This window comes from Podarcis cretensis (genome assembly GCF_951804945.1).
Source record: "Podarcis cretensis genome assembly, chromosome: 2".
NCBI classification, from domain to species: Eukaryota; Metazoa; Chordata; class Lepidosauria; order Squamata; family Lacertidae; genus Podarcis; species Podarcis cretensis.
Genome location: NC_137171.1, coordinates 22,556,071 through 22,568,808, shown reverse-complemented (window position 1 = coordinate 22,568,808; position 12,738 = coordinate 22,556,071). Strand labels below are relative to the sequence as shown.

Here is a 12,738-nt window from a genome sequence, read left to right as displayed (position 1 = left end):
ATTTCTAAATTCATTAAGGCCACAATCCTATACTGAAAATCGCCAGCTGAGGGGGTTCGAGGATTGGACAGAAGCCCCAGTACGCAGGTAGAACACCAGATACACACCAGAATGAAAGATATATTTGGGGAATTATCCCAATCGGCAGGTATATTACTCAGTTTGTGAAAGCTTTTCCACCAAAGAATTGCAGAGATGGAAGGGACCCTGAGGGTCATCCAGTCCAACCCTCCGCAACCAACCGTGACACTCCAGTTGGTGGAATGTGGTTCAAGGCACTGAAGATTCTACACTCATTTAGTCCACAGCCTATCCATGGTGCAACTTTATGACCGAGAGCAAATAATTCCTCTCCCATTAGCTTGAATGGGAAGGAGGAGAATTAAAAAAGTATTTACCCCTGCATCGGTTGCCATTTCACCATGACAGAGCACGGGATATGGTGTAACTCAGGGATGCGGGTGGCGCTGTGGTCTAAACCACTGAGCCTCTTGGTCTTGCCAGATAGAAGGTCAGTGGTTTGAATCCCCACGACGGGGTGAGCTCCCATTATTTGGTCCCTGCTCCTGCCAACCTAGCAGTCTGAAAGCACGCCAGTGCAAGTAGATAAATAGGTACCACTACAGCGGGGAGGTAAATGGCATTTCCATGTGCTCTGGCTTCTGTCACGGTGTTCTGTTGGGCCAGAAGCAGTTTAGTCATGCTGGCCACATGACCCAGAAAGCTGTCTGTGGACAAACGCCGGCTCCCTCAGCCTGAAAAGCGAGATGAGTGCCACAACCCCATAGTCACCTTTGACTGGACTTAACCGTCATGGGGTCCGTTACCTTTACCTTATGGTGTAACTCAGCAGCCCCGAAAGCTGCCCCTTTATTTCTCCCTTATCTATTTACATAAGCTTTTGACTCAGCATAGGTTAAACTGCCTGCAGCTGGTGGAGGTGAAGGGGCTCAAAATGAGGTGGCTGCCTTAAATAAGAGGATATGGATTGCTGAGAACCTGTTATCTCGAGCCCCTAACAGTTGGACTTAGTAATGACTTCCCTTTAAATTAAAGAGTTTGGACAAATTCATGGCGGATGAGTGGCTACCAGTTATGATGGGTAAACACAGACAGTCTGCTCTTGAATTTCTGAATAGTTCATGGGGTTTGGGAGAGAACCTTTGCATTCGTCCTACCTTTGGGCTTCCTATATGCACCTGAGAAAATAATGCTGGACTAGATGGGCCTTTAGATTGAACCAATGTCCTTATGCTCGTCTAAAAAAACTATACATTAATGCTCATCCCCTTCATAACTATTGTTTTAGTCACACATGCATATTTAAAACCAGTTAAAGGTAAAGATTTATTTTAACTGGCTGAAAGCCCATAATAATACCACCATCATCAATGACAACATTCCTAGCCACTCAGTTTTTTCTTGGCTGGGGAGAGATTTGAACCTAAGGCTGCAATCATAAACACACTTGTTCAGGAACGAGTCCCACTGAACACAGTGAGACGTCTTTGCATAAACTTGAACAGGCCTCTGCTGCAAGTTTCAAGGTCCAATCAATCCTATTTCCTCTGAATCTCACAAGCCCATCTTTAGCAGGGATTTCTGAGTATGGATGTCTGCCGGCAATAGCCCTGCAATACGAACTTGTAACTTCAAATTATCCGTTTATGCATAATCAATCAAGAATGTAACTATCACATTTAGATGTAAAAAAATGGTCTGCTTTTATCGCCACAGTTGGAAAGGCTGTGAAACATAGGTCCCAAGGAAGGATGACTCAGCGGAAAAAAATGTATTCCCTTTGTCAGGATTTGTGTGCATTTTAATACAGTATTTCTCTACTTTTTTCTTCTTCATCCCATGTCCCCTTTTAGCTAAAGTAAAAATCCCATGCCCTTGCCTTCAAACCTGGCTCTCCTAATTGTTTAAATTTTCATAAAGATTGAAAGATGGTGATTTTTAATCATATATATTTTCACTTATATTTTTGGAAACAGTACCCCCCAGCCTTCAAAATCTTCACGTGTCCCCCTGAATGGGACACACCCCATGGGCTGAGAAACACTGATTTTATAGCTCCCTGGAAATACAGCAGTTGAATTAAAAAATCTTATACTTGAGTTAAAAAAATTATAGTTTCAAAACTGTGTCAGAAAGCTACACCTGTTGAACTTCTGTGTTAAAGGCACAGGGGTGCTACTAGGGGGTTGGGGGCCAAAGTAGCAACCAGAATATTGGCAGGCCACTTCCTGTACTAAGTAGAACTTGAGTACATACATATAAGCAATTACCTTTCTAGTGACAAAATAGTTACAGTGCAGGTGGAGTGCAGGACCTGATTCCCCTTTATTTCCTTTTAACTTGGCAATTCTGGAATGCCGGTAAGGCAAGTTTATACCATTGCTTATGGATGCCACACAACGGCCAATGGTGGGCATGTGGGCTAGTCTAGGGTTACCATATTTCAAACAGTGAAGATCCGGACAGAAAAGTTGATGGGCTTTTTTTTTTGGCAAAGTTGTTGAGCCCGCTTTTCCGACTGGACTTAAAATAGTAAAGGTAAAGGACCCCTGACAGTTAATTGGAGAAATGTTGGAGGGGATGGAGTTGTGCGACCCCTGACCCAAGGAGATAAGTAACCATACAACCTTTAGTAGACATCTGAAGGCAGCCCTGTAGATGGAAGTTTTTTTTTAATGTTTAACGTTTTATTATGTTTTTACATATGCTGGAAGCTGCCCAGAGTGGTCGGGGTATAAATAATAAAATGATGATGATGCAATAGGACGCCCCTGTTTTGACCAGAGAAATAATAATAATAATAATAATAATAATAATAATAATAATAGTGTTGGGAGGGCACGCTATTTTGTGCCTGGAGTTTCCCAGAGCTGAGGACGCCCTCTGCACCTGCTTACGCCGCCTTCTTCCTTTCTTTTTTTAATCCTAATATCAGCCTTCCTGCTGGATCTTGGGGCGCCCGGGCGGCACCGAAGCCCTGGCAACTGACAGCACCCCCGTCGGCTGCGAGAGTGCAGCCGGTTTTGCCCCCTTCTCTTCCTGGCCTTGTGTGCCTTTAACCGGGAAGCCGGCCTCCCCGGCAGACCCAGCCCATCGCCGGGCGGGGCTGCCCCGGCCGCCCGCCCGCCTTCGCCGCTCCTCTCTTCCCATAGCGCGGCCGCCTGACTTGGGCTGGCAGCGGCGACTGAACCGGCGCGGGGAAGAAGGGAGGGAGCCGTAGCCGCCCGCCCGCCGGCCCGCCTCCTCCGGGCAGTGTTGCGCCATGCGATGCCACGAGCTGCCGCAGATCAGGTAAACGGGACGGAGCCGGAGCCGCCTTCCTGCTACCGTAGGGCAGCTCAAGGGGCATCTGCAGCAGCAGCAGCAGCCGAGGAGCCCGGGCAGAGAAGCGCTCCTGCAGCAGCCCGCCTGCTCGCCTCGCTCTCTCTGCGGCCGATGGCAGCGCGAGTGCTCCGGCCTCCGAGGTAGCAGAGCCGGCCTGGGCCTACGGCTTGCCGCCGGGGTACGAGGGAAGCGAGGGCGCCGCGCGTCCCCGGGGATTGCACGTGGCGGCGGCGCCGCCGCGGGTTGGCGAGCCCACTGAGGCTGCCCGGGGGAGCTTAGGGGATGCAATGGCCGTCGGTGGGGTGGGGTGGGGTGGGGTGAAAGCGACTTCGAGACGAGGCTGGGCTCCGGCACCTGTTTTGTCAGGCTGGGGGAACGGAGAGGGCGCCTCTGAGCCTAGCAAGAGTGCGGCGGGGCTCTCTCGCCGCGACGGGAGAGTTCCGGGCTGCACCTCGGAAGGAGGTGTTGAACCTTTCACTTTGGCCTGCGGGGGCGGCTTGTTTGTTGACGTTCCCGTGGCGGAGGGCTGGCCTTTTCTTCTTCTTTTTCCCACTTTCCCCGTCCCTCCCACGCACCCCGGGGAAAGTGTGTGAGGCGCTGCTGGAATTGGGGACTGCGAGGCTTAACTGGGACCGTGGCTCACTTCTCCTGGAACTTTTCTTCCGTCGGTCCTGAGATATTTGGAGCGCCTGAGGAAGAAGCAGCCTTGTGTTTCTGAAGACCACGAGTCAGGTGTTGGGGAAGGAAGTAAGGTTGGGCCTGAGGGTCTGACCTTCTCAGGAAGGTTGGAGCTGTTCTCAATTCCGCCCCCCTCCTTAGGAATGGCTGCAAAGAGGGGGCTTGTCAACCTCTGTTTGCGCCGTCGGTTCTGGTAGGGAGGGGTGCCTTAGAAAGATGTCTTAAAGACGCCCCTTTAAACAAAACAGCTGCGAAGCGCGGAGTAGAAGGGGACTTTGGATAGCTGAGTTTCTGGAGAGTGCCCTCATGGGGTTAGTAGGCAATTTGATCTGGCAACAAGTTCCATCTCCCTCAAAACTCCCATTGTTCTAGGCGCGTTTTGCAACCCAGAATTTCCTCAGTTATCCGCTTCTGGGTTCTGGGCGCAGTATTGCGCCTGAGATTTCCCATTAAAACTGCCGAGTGGAAGGAAAGGAGGACCTTTTTCTGCCTCCCCACTTCCAGCTACTTTCTGAAGACTGGAGAAGAGACCCTCTTAAGGATATTAGAGGGGTGGGCAAGGGAAGGACTAGACCATGTGGGAAATGAACATAAGATTTTAGCTGCAGTTCATTTATTTTCAGCTTTGTACTCTTGCTCTAAAACAGCACACCTAGACATTCCATTGTTGTGCCTGTTACCTCTGTTTAAGGTGCCCTTTAGCTCTTAGCTATAATATCTCCATTTCTAACACGGCCTCACAGTGATGGGGCAGATTTTGGATGGATAGAAGCAAAGCTTCTTCTGATGTTCCATGTGGATAGATAGACTCCAAAAGTCACAACTTCTTGGGGGTGTCAGCAAGCTGCAACCTTGCTGTATTGACAAGTGGGTTTAATGGGGGGGCTTTGATTTATTTCTCTTGTGGGTGAAGTTTATAGGCCTGCTGTGTTCAGCCACAGGAATGGCAAAAGAACACCTGATATTCTCTCTCCCTCTCCCTCTCTCCTTTTGCTGTGTGTTGGATTGGTCTATTTTGGTGTGTCTGCTTACTACATACATCTGAGTTCAGGCAGTGAGCAATGTCTGAGCACCAGCAAGGGAGGGGAGGGGGGACTGGCCTAGGCTCCTCACAAATATGGATGCCGTTGTGTTCAGTTGTTAGAGCTGAATTGGATTTTGATCTGCTTAGATTGTATAGCTTGTGGAGCCCTTTCTGATTTAAGATTTGGCCTTCTAAAGCTTTAAGGCCGCAGAAGTAGGAGGGACGTTGTTCAGGCAATCCTGCCTCCTGCACAGCTATCTCTGTGTTTCCTAAAACACTTCAAATTGGTAACGTGAAGTAAAAATAAATAAATCAAATATGCAGTCACTTTAGTAAAACTTCAGTTTTTAGTTACCAAAACTTTAACTCCCCCCCCCCCCCGGCTAAAGAGTGGCTTTTAAAGTTTCATGAGATAAGCAGAATACCAATTAACTTTTAATGTCATCAACAAATATGTATACTGTACCAGATAAATCATTTCAACCCATTTCTGGTGACACCATCTCACAAAAGTCCCACTTGTAACTTCTGATTTTAAAGATGCAGAAAGGCATTTTATGTCAAATCCTTGCTGAATTTCTCACATGGATACTATTACCTATTGCTTTGTAATACTTCAAAGTTTTCTTAATAATAAATCAAACAAAGTCCCTCTCACAACCATGACATCAGTAAAGCTATATATTCCATGTGTTCTTGAATGGTTCCCCAAATACTGTCACTTTGTCTTGCTTTCCACTTGTAGGGCTACTTTCAACAAGAGATGCTTTGGTCAGTTTTAGAATGTCCCATTTGTATAGTTATTCTATTTTTTCACTTGTTCTAATCTTAACATTTGTGCATACGTCTAGCTCATTATTATACGGAGTTGGATATGCTTAAGCCTTAAGGCCACTGATTTGAGTGGGCCTAACCGTGTCTAACTCTGCGTAGCACTGAGCTGTTAGAAATACCACACACTATTTTCTAGGAGCCACAGACATGCCCTGTCTTGGAGGACAATCTGCTACCATTTTGTGTTTTCAGGTTGCATGTTTAACTTTTGTAGGAATAGGCTAACATTTATTCACAAGATTATTCAAACTTGGTAGCCACATTTCTGGGGGCTATCACCTGAATTAAAAATGGCTAAGTGTTTGACTCACTGAATTAACTGTGTTTACAAAACAGAGCTGTCTTGCATGCAGAAAGCCCTAGGCTAAGTCCCCAGCATTTTCAGGTAGGGCTGGGAGAGACTATGGGGAGCTGTTGCCAGTCAGTGTAGACGATAGCTGAGCTACTTGGACCAATGGTCTGGCCTGTTATAAGGCGGCAGCTTGTGTTCTTTTTAAAGTTCGAAATGATGATGCCATTTTGTTCATGATCTTTGTGTGTGTGTGTATATGAGAGAGAGAGAGAGAGAGAGAGAGAGAGAGAGAGTGCTTCCTGTTCTAAATGGAAGGGAGGGGGGAAATGCTGCTAAGTGGCTTCCTAAGATTATGGAAAGAGAAATAGGGAGTTTTAGTTAGAATCGTTCTGGAAGAACTAAGGAAAGGACCAGAAATGATGCAGTAAACTCAGTTGTCGATTGCTGGGCATGTGAAGCACTGAAGAGAGATATCAAGGGCTGTAGATGAATAAAAATTCACCAATAATTTGAAATGGGAATGAGCAAAATGATAGGGTTCCTGAAGGCCACTCACCATCCCTTTTCTTTCTGTACTAGATAGGTTTGCCTTTCATCAAATTACTGTGGTTTTGCTTTCAGTCACAGGTACCTGACCTGTATTGTCCACGGCACTTGTCTACGTTGAATTCATTTTGGCCATGGCATATTAACTGTGTTATGTAATACAGAATTTGAGGACGTTCCCAAGAAAACATTAAAGATAGCTTTCCCTTCTAACAATGAGCTATAGATTGTAAGCCGGTTATATCACCCTTGAGAGGAGGCGTTCCATCTTCATTCAGAATTCTAAAAAAAGGCTGAAGTTGCGCAAGTGAAGACTAAAACTCTTTTTTATTAATACAGTATATAAAAAGTTGACATTCCTAATAGAAATGGGCTTAAAAAGAGGAAGAGGTAAAGTTGCCTTGTCTTTGCAAAGGGTTACAGGGTGGTGAAGACATTTACTGGAAAGTCGTATCCCACGTGATTTTTGTGGATTGTTGTGCTGCTTATTAGGGTAGAAATTTCCTTGCTTGGCTGTGTTAACTTGCTGTAAAATAGCACATGGTGGATAGAAATATAACAAGGTTGTCTGTGTTCCTTGATCTATGCACGTTTTCCATGCAATCTCACATATATCACTGAAGACTGAGTTCTGTCAAGGCACATGTCAGTTGTCCCCAGTTTGATCTTTGGCTCAAAACTTTAATAAGTGAGGCATTGCAACACACAGGAGACCAGCCAGCAACTCTGGATTTTATCGTACTTACCGGGCATGATCCTGATTCAAGTTGCAGTGCAATCCTAAGGATGATTTATTGGAAATGTACCGGTATTTAGTACAGCGAGGTCTTGCTCCTTGGTTGAGATGCAGCCATGGTGAAAATTGCCAGGAGAAAGCTGGCCGCGGGTATAAATTTGTGTAAGACTGGGGATCTGTCACGGATAAAAGTGCTTGTGTGTTTTATTACAAAGAGCGTAGTAGAGGAAGTTCATTATTGCGACGTTGACTAATGTAGCCTTGCGAGCCCCTTTCAGAACTAGCCCACATTGTAGTCCCATATTAAGGTAGGTAATTTGTGGCTCATCAGTGACTTCAAAATAAAAATGCACTGTTCATATTTTTCAGACATTTTTGCGCCTGCTTGCCTTGATACAGTTCTTCCTTGCCAAAGCAGGCAGCTGCTTTCAAGCCTGGCAACGTTTTGGATGGGAAATACAGGTTTAATGCACTACTAATACCTTCCACCCCACCCTTCAAAGGGCAAATTGACCTGTGGCAGCCCTTTCTGTCTGGCCCCAGGCCACGTCCCTCTCCAACTTTGCTCTCTTAGGGTGCCTTTGCCAGGCTGGAATGTGTAATTGAACTCTGATATTGCCTCTTGCTTGCTTAGATGGAGGGATAGAGAGATTGTGCATGTGTTTGTGTAGGAAAAAAACTTGCTTTTCTGTGGCTGGAATGTGGCCTGCTGTACAGAGGCAAGAATCATGCAGATAATTGCCATAAAAACAGCACGGTTGTGGCGTTGGAACATGACACAGGAGTGTGGAAGGGAGTAAGTGCAAGTCAACCCAGCCAGATGGATGGGGTATAATTAATAAAATTATTACTAATATTAGTTTATGTGTAAGATGTGAAGATAGATTGGGGGAAATGACGAAATTGGTCCATCAGTATGTAGGCTAGCTTCCCCTGCTCTGGTGTCTCCAGTTTTTTCTTGGACTACAGCTCCCATAATCCCTGGAGATGATGGGGATTGTAGTCCAGCAACATTTGAAGGATTCTAGATTGGAGAAGGGTGATGCACACCATGATGAATAGACGATTATGAGGCGCACTGAGGAGTTCTTCCTTTAAACGAGGAATGGCCTCTGCCGCTCACTTTCAGCTAAGGTCATTGACCTTGTGTTGGCTTGTCGAAACAGCATCTAGGTCAAGCATCTAAACACCCAATTGCCTCATCGCTAGTGGTGAGTAATTGCCTGAGTGATCCGGCAGCATGCTTCTGTAAACCAGTTGTTCTGTTTTGCTTTTAGGCCTGCAAATGAGTAACATAGCACCTCCTGTGCATGTATTTGCAAGGCTGATCTAGGCATTTCAAACTTGAATTCTAAGCACCATTGTAACCCCTTCCAGTCAATCTATAAATATTGAAGACTGTTCTGTTCACTCAAAAGTTTTTTCTCTTAGGGTTATGGTGGAATTCCGAGTTGTTCCGATTACAATTGTTCTGCCCATACAGTGCTTCCCAAACTTAGGCGTCTAGCTGTTTTTGGACTACAGTTCCCATCATCCTTGACCACTGGTTCTGCTCGCTAGGGATGATGGGAGTTGTAGTCCAAAAACAGCTGGAGACCTAAATTGGGGAAACCCTGCACCGGTGCAAATATTTCAGCTTGTCAGGTGGAACAATCTCCCCTCTCCTCTCTGTAAAAGCTGTTCTGGGAGTTCATCAAACACCCTTTTGGGGGGGCACTGGGCAGGTGAAGGGGGAAGTCCCACTAGCACGACTGTTTAACTGAGTCCACCCCTTTGTTTCTTCACTCCCATCATTCCCTGAGAAAAAATAGTGTGTTGGAAGTCACCTTATACTTTCTTACTCACTGAACGAAATGAGACTTGCTTCCAAGGATTCTGTTGTGTGTTTACAATGTGTCATGTGAAAGGTACCAAGAGAATGGTAGAATAGGGATAAACCTCTGGGAGGCAGTGGAACTTGGTATACTCCTGAGCCGGCGACACCCAAGGTGCTGTTCCTCAAATGTTGCTGGACTCCAATTCCCATGCGCTCCAGCCAGCACAGACAGTGATCAGAAACAATGGGACTTTGAATCCCATTGTGGAATCCTGAGAGCACCACACTGGATACCCGACCTTGTGACTTGGCAGATGTGCAGCATCTCTTAAGAACTGGCCCTGTCTTTGCTGAGTAACACGGCTTCACAATCTGGTTTCTGTGATCTTTATTCCCCGTGGAACACGTTAAATGGAGAACATGGATCACAAGGCACCAGCAAGCAACTAACTTTTAAGTGTATGTTGCTGAAATACTGTAGAGGCTGCAAATGCCCACCCATTGTTGATTTCCCTTAATTTGATTATAGTGCTAGTTAACTTGCTTACATCAATACAATTGCATTCTGTCTTTGTACCTGCAAATATAGATGCCTGCTCTTGCTGCCTCCCAGATTAATTGATGGAAAATCTCCCTTGCACAGTTGCTTCCCTGCGAGGGAAGAAAGAAAAAGTGCTGCAGATTTGTTTCCAAGTGAATTCATCTTACCTAAATAATTATGATTTTGTCAACACAATAATGTTTTACTATTAAGTATGATTCTGAAGTGATTTCTCCCATGATTTCTATGCATATATTATATTATATATGCATATAATCTGGTTCTATATTATATGTCATTGAATCTGGTTTTGGAGGGAGGAGGAAGGAACTCTAGGTGCTTGGAGGAGTTATGAATATTCAAATTACACCCGAGCCTTAAAAATGTTCTGCTTGGCCATCCCTGTGCTAGTCAAATCCCACTGCTTTTACAATTTGTATAGCACTTCATCCCCCAAGTGTTTTTATTGACATTTTGATCGAAGTCTCTGGTATTAAGTATCCCATTTACTGCAGTGTCTGTTCTGCAGTGCACATGGATTGCCACCAGCCATCTTCGTGGCTGATATTGTGAGAATGCAGTTTAAAATAAACTAGGCCAACAAACTGGGACTCAGTCTTGGTACGTGGCTCTCGGGTCCAAGAGTTCACCAGTTCTAGGCAGGGTTGCAGTCCCCCTTGGCTGTTATCTGAAATTTCTGACACATGCTGAGCATTAAAACTACTGCAGAACTTTGACCAGCTGATGCTTCTTCACTGGGTGGAGTGAGTGAACTTAGAAACTGCACTGAGGGTTTTTTGTTTTGTTTTACAATCGAGTGGTATATAAAATTTATGAAATCATAAACAAATACATGTGCCAGGTGATGCTGGCCTTCTGGAGCATATTGGTATCTGGTGACTCTACTTGAATGCAGCCTCTCCCCTTTTATTGAAGTCACTAGAGACATTTAGTGAACAAATACAGGACTTCTTTGATTCTCTGGCTTCCATAGAAGCCAAGGTTCTTACCGGCAAATGTGTGTTTCAGACACACTTAGGTCTATCTAGCGCATGTCAGCCTCAGAAAATACATGTTGGCTTCTGCTTTCTTCTTTGCTTGTGTTGAGATGGTTGTGTCTATCTGTTTGCCGGCCCACAACTTGGCTTCCAGCATGCCTCTGCAAGCCACTTCCAGGTGATGTGCCTAGGCCTCTGCAGGTGGCTGAATGCAAGCAGCTCTTTCACTGTGGGCTGCCTGAGCTTGGCATGAACACAGATAAAATAAATGTTTCTGTATGGCCGCCACATGCGGAACAGGCTATGGAAACAGGTGCTAAGGTTCCCCGTTAGGGAGAACAAGGTGGCCATCTCAGGTCATGATGGCAGGTGTTGGAGACAGCAGTGGCAGGGCCCAAATATTTTCTTCAAAGCTCTCTCACCTGTTTCCCTCTGCATTTCCTAAACTCCTCTGTTCTGCATCTCCTAAGATAGCTTGCTGCCCTTGGGTGCTGTGGAGGAGGTTGTTCCATCAGTTCATTCCGCTTCTGTATGTGGAAAAGGGTGGGGTGGGGGCCTTGTCCTTTGCCTTGGGTGGCAAAATGTCTTGGGCTGGCCCGAGCCCAATATGGCGCTTTCAATCATGTTTGTCTTGTTGCAGAAAGCCGTGGAAATTGACAGCGGTTCTTGTGTCTGTTGTGCAAAGAGAAGTGTGATTTGCCTCTCCGAGAGAAGGAACTCTATTAAAATCAATGATTTCGGAATTGGGTGGCATAATCCATAGCTGTCAACTTTCAGATTTGAAAATAAGGGATCAGCAGCCTCACCTGTCCCGGGGACAGTCTACAGGATATCTAACAAAGCGGGAAGCAGCAGCAAACGGCACTGGAATAAGGGAATTTCCCACAAAAAAAAGGGAAGGTTGACAGCGATGGCATAATCTAGTAAATGTTGATGTAGAACTGACATAGCGATATGAACATTCTTACTAGCTTCCACCCCCCACCCCCCGTCCAAATATCTGTGTGATCCAGACATCAACAGTTTGACTTTGTTCTGTAGTCATATAAATTTATGGCAGAAGCAAGAGGAAAATATCCCAAGGTGTTGTATTTGTTAACGTGTTGTGCTTTTAGAGCTATAACAAGGGCATTTTCCTTTTATTCTACAGGGAGCAGGCTGCCCGCCCGCCCTCACTTTCATATAAATTAATTGATAGGCCATGCTTATTGCTCAGTTGTGTTAGTACTCATTAACTTTCTTGAATATGGGATGTGGCTGTAGACAGAAATTCCCAACCCCTTGTCTTAGGCCATTGTGAAGGCACAGCAGAGAGGGAATGTGATTGAAGATGCTAAATTAAGGACTATCAGTTCCTAAAGCCCATTCCCAGCTTGACGTTTGTGCAGCTTGATCTTAGCCACTTCAGCACTGAATGATAAGAGTATATTATCATCTTGAAGAACAGTTGTACCTTTTGGGATTGTTTCAAGACTTGGTTTGGGTCAAGCACAGAATGGCACTGTAAAAAAAGAAACCTGTCTCTTTCTAAAGCACCCAACTCTTGGAAGACAACTTCTTCGCACAGAAATATTTGCCAGTGTTTATAAAGTCTTGCAGAGAAGTCATGTGGATGTTTTGGCCCTCCCTGGGCTGCAGGCAAACTCCGCAAACCTTATTTTAAAGGGCAGAGGTGGTAATTCCGTAGAATTACCGGTACTTTAGATATGCTTAAAGACTTGGGCTTGTTGTAAATAAAAAATATGCCCTTTTCCCTTATGGGGTATCCAAGAGCCCATATAGAGTCCTTACATAGGTTCCCTATTGGTAGGAGAAAATAACAGAGGCCAACCAGTGAATATTGAGAAGCAAAGCAGCTAGTAAGCCCGATCTTTATTAAAACTGTTGCAACAGGGTCTCCCCTCACACGCAGGAGAGGAAGAGGACCC

The 12,738-nt window shown here is 45.5% G+C and overlaps 1 protein-coding gene across 3 annotated transcripts in view; it reads left to right on the top strand.

Annotated features, from left to right (window-relative positions):
• The first annotated feature begins 3,162 nt into the window (after window positions 1–3,162).
• The window catches only part of TEX2 (testis expressed 2), a 93,290-nt gene continuing 83,714 nt past the window's right edge, over window positions 3,163–12,738 (top strand). The window contains exon 1 of one of the 3 annotated variants that reach the window (XM_079965369.1): window positions 3,163–3,312. The gene's annotated coding sequence lies outside the window, so the exon portion shown is untranslated. Of the gene's footprint in view, window positions 3,313–3,369; window positions 3,486–3,927; window positions 4,093–12,738 lie in introns of those variants that run through there. The other 2 variants (XM_079965371.1, XM_079965370.1) reach the window with 2 other exon arrangements.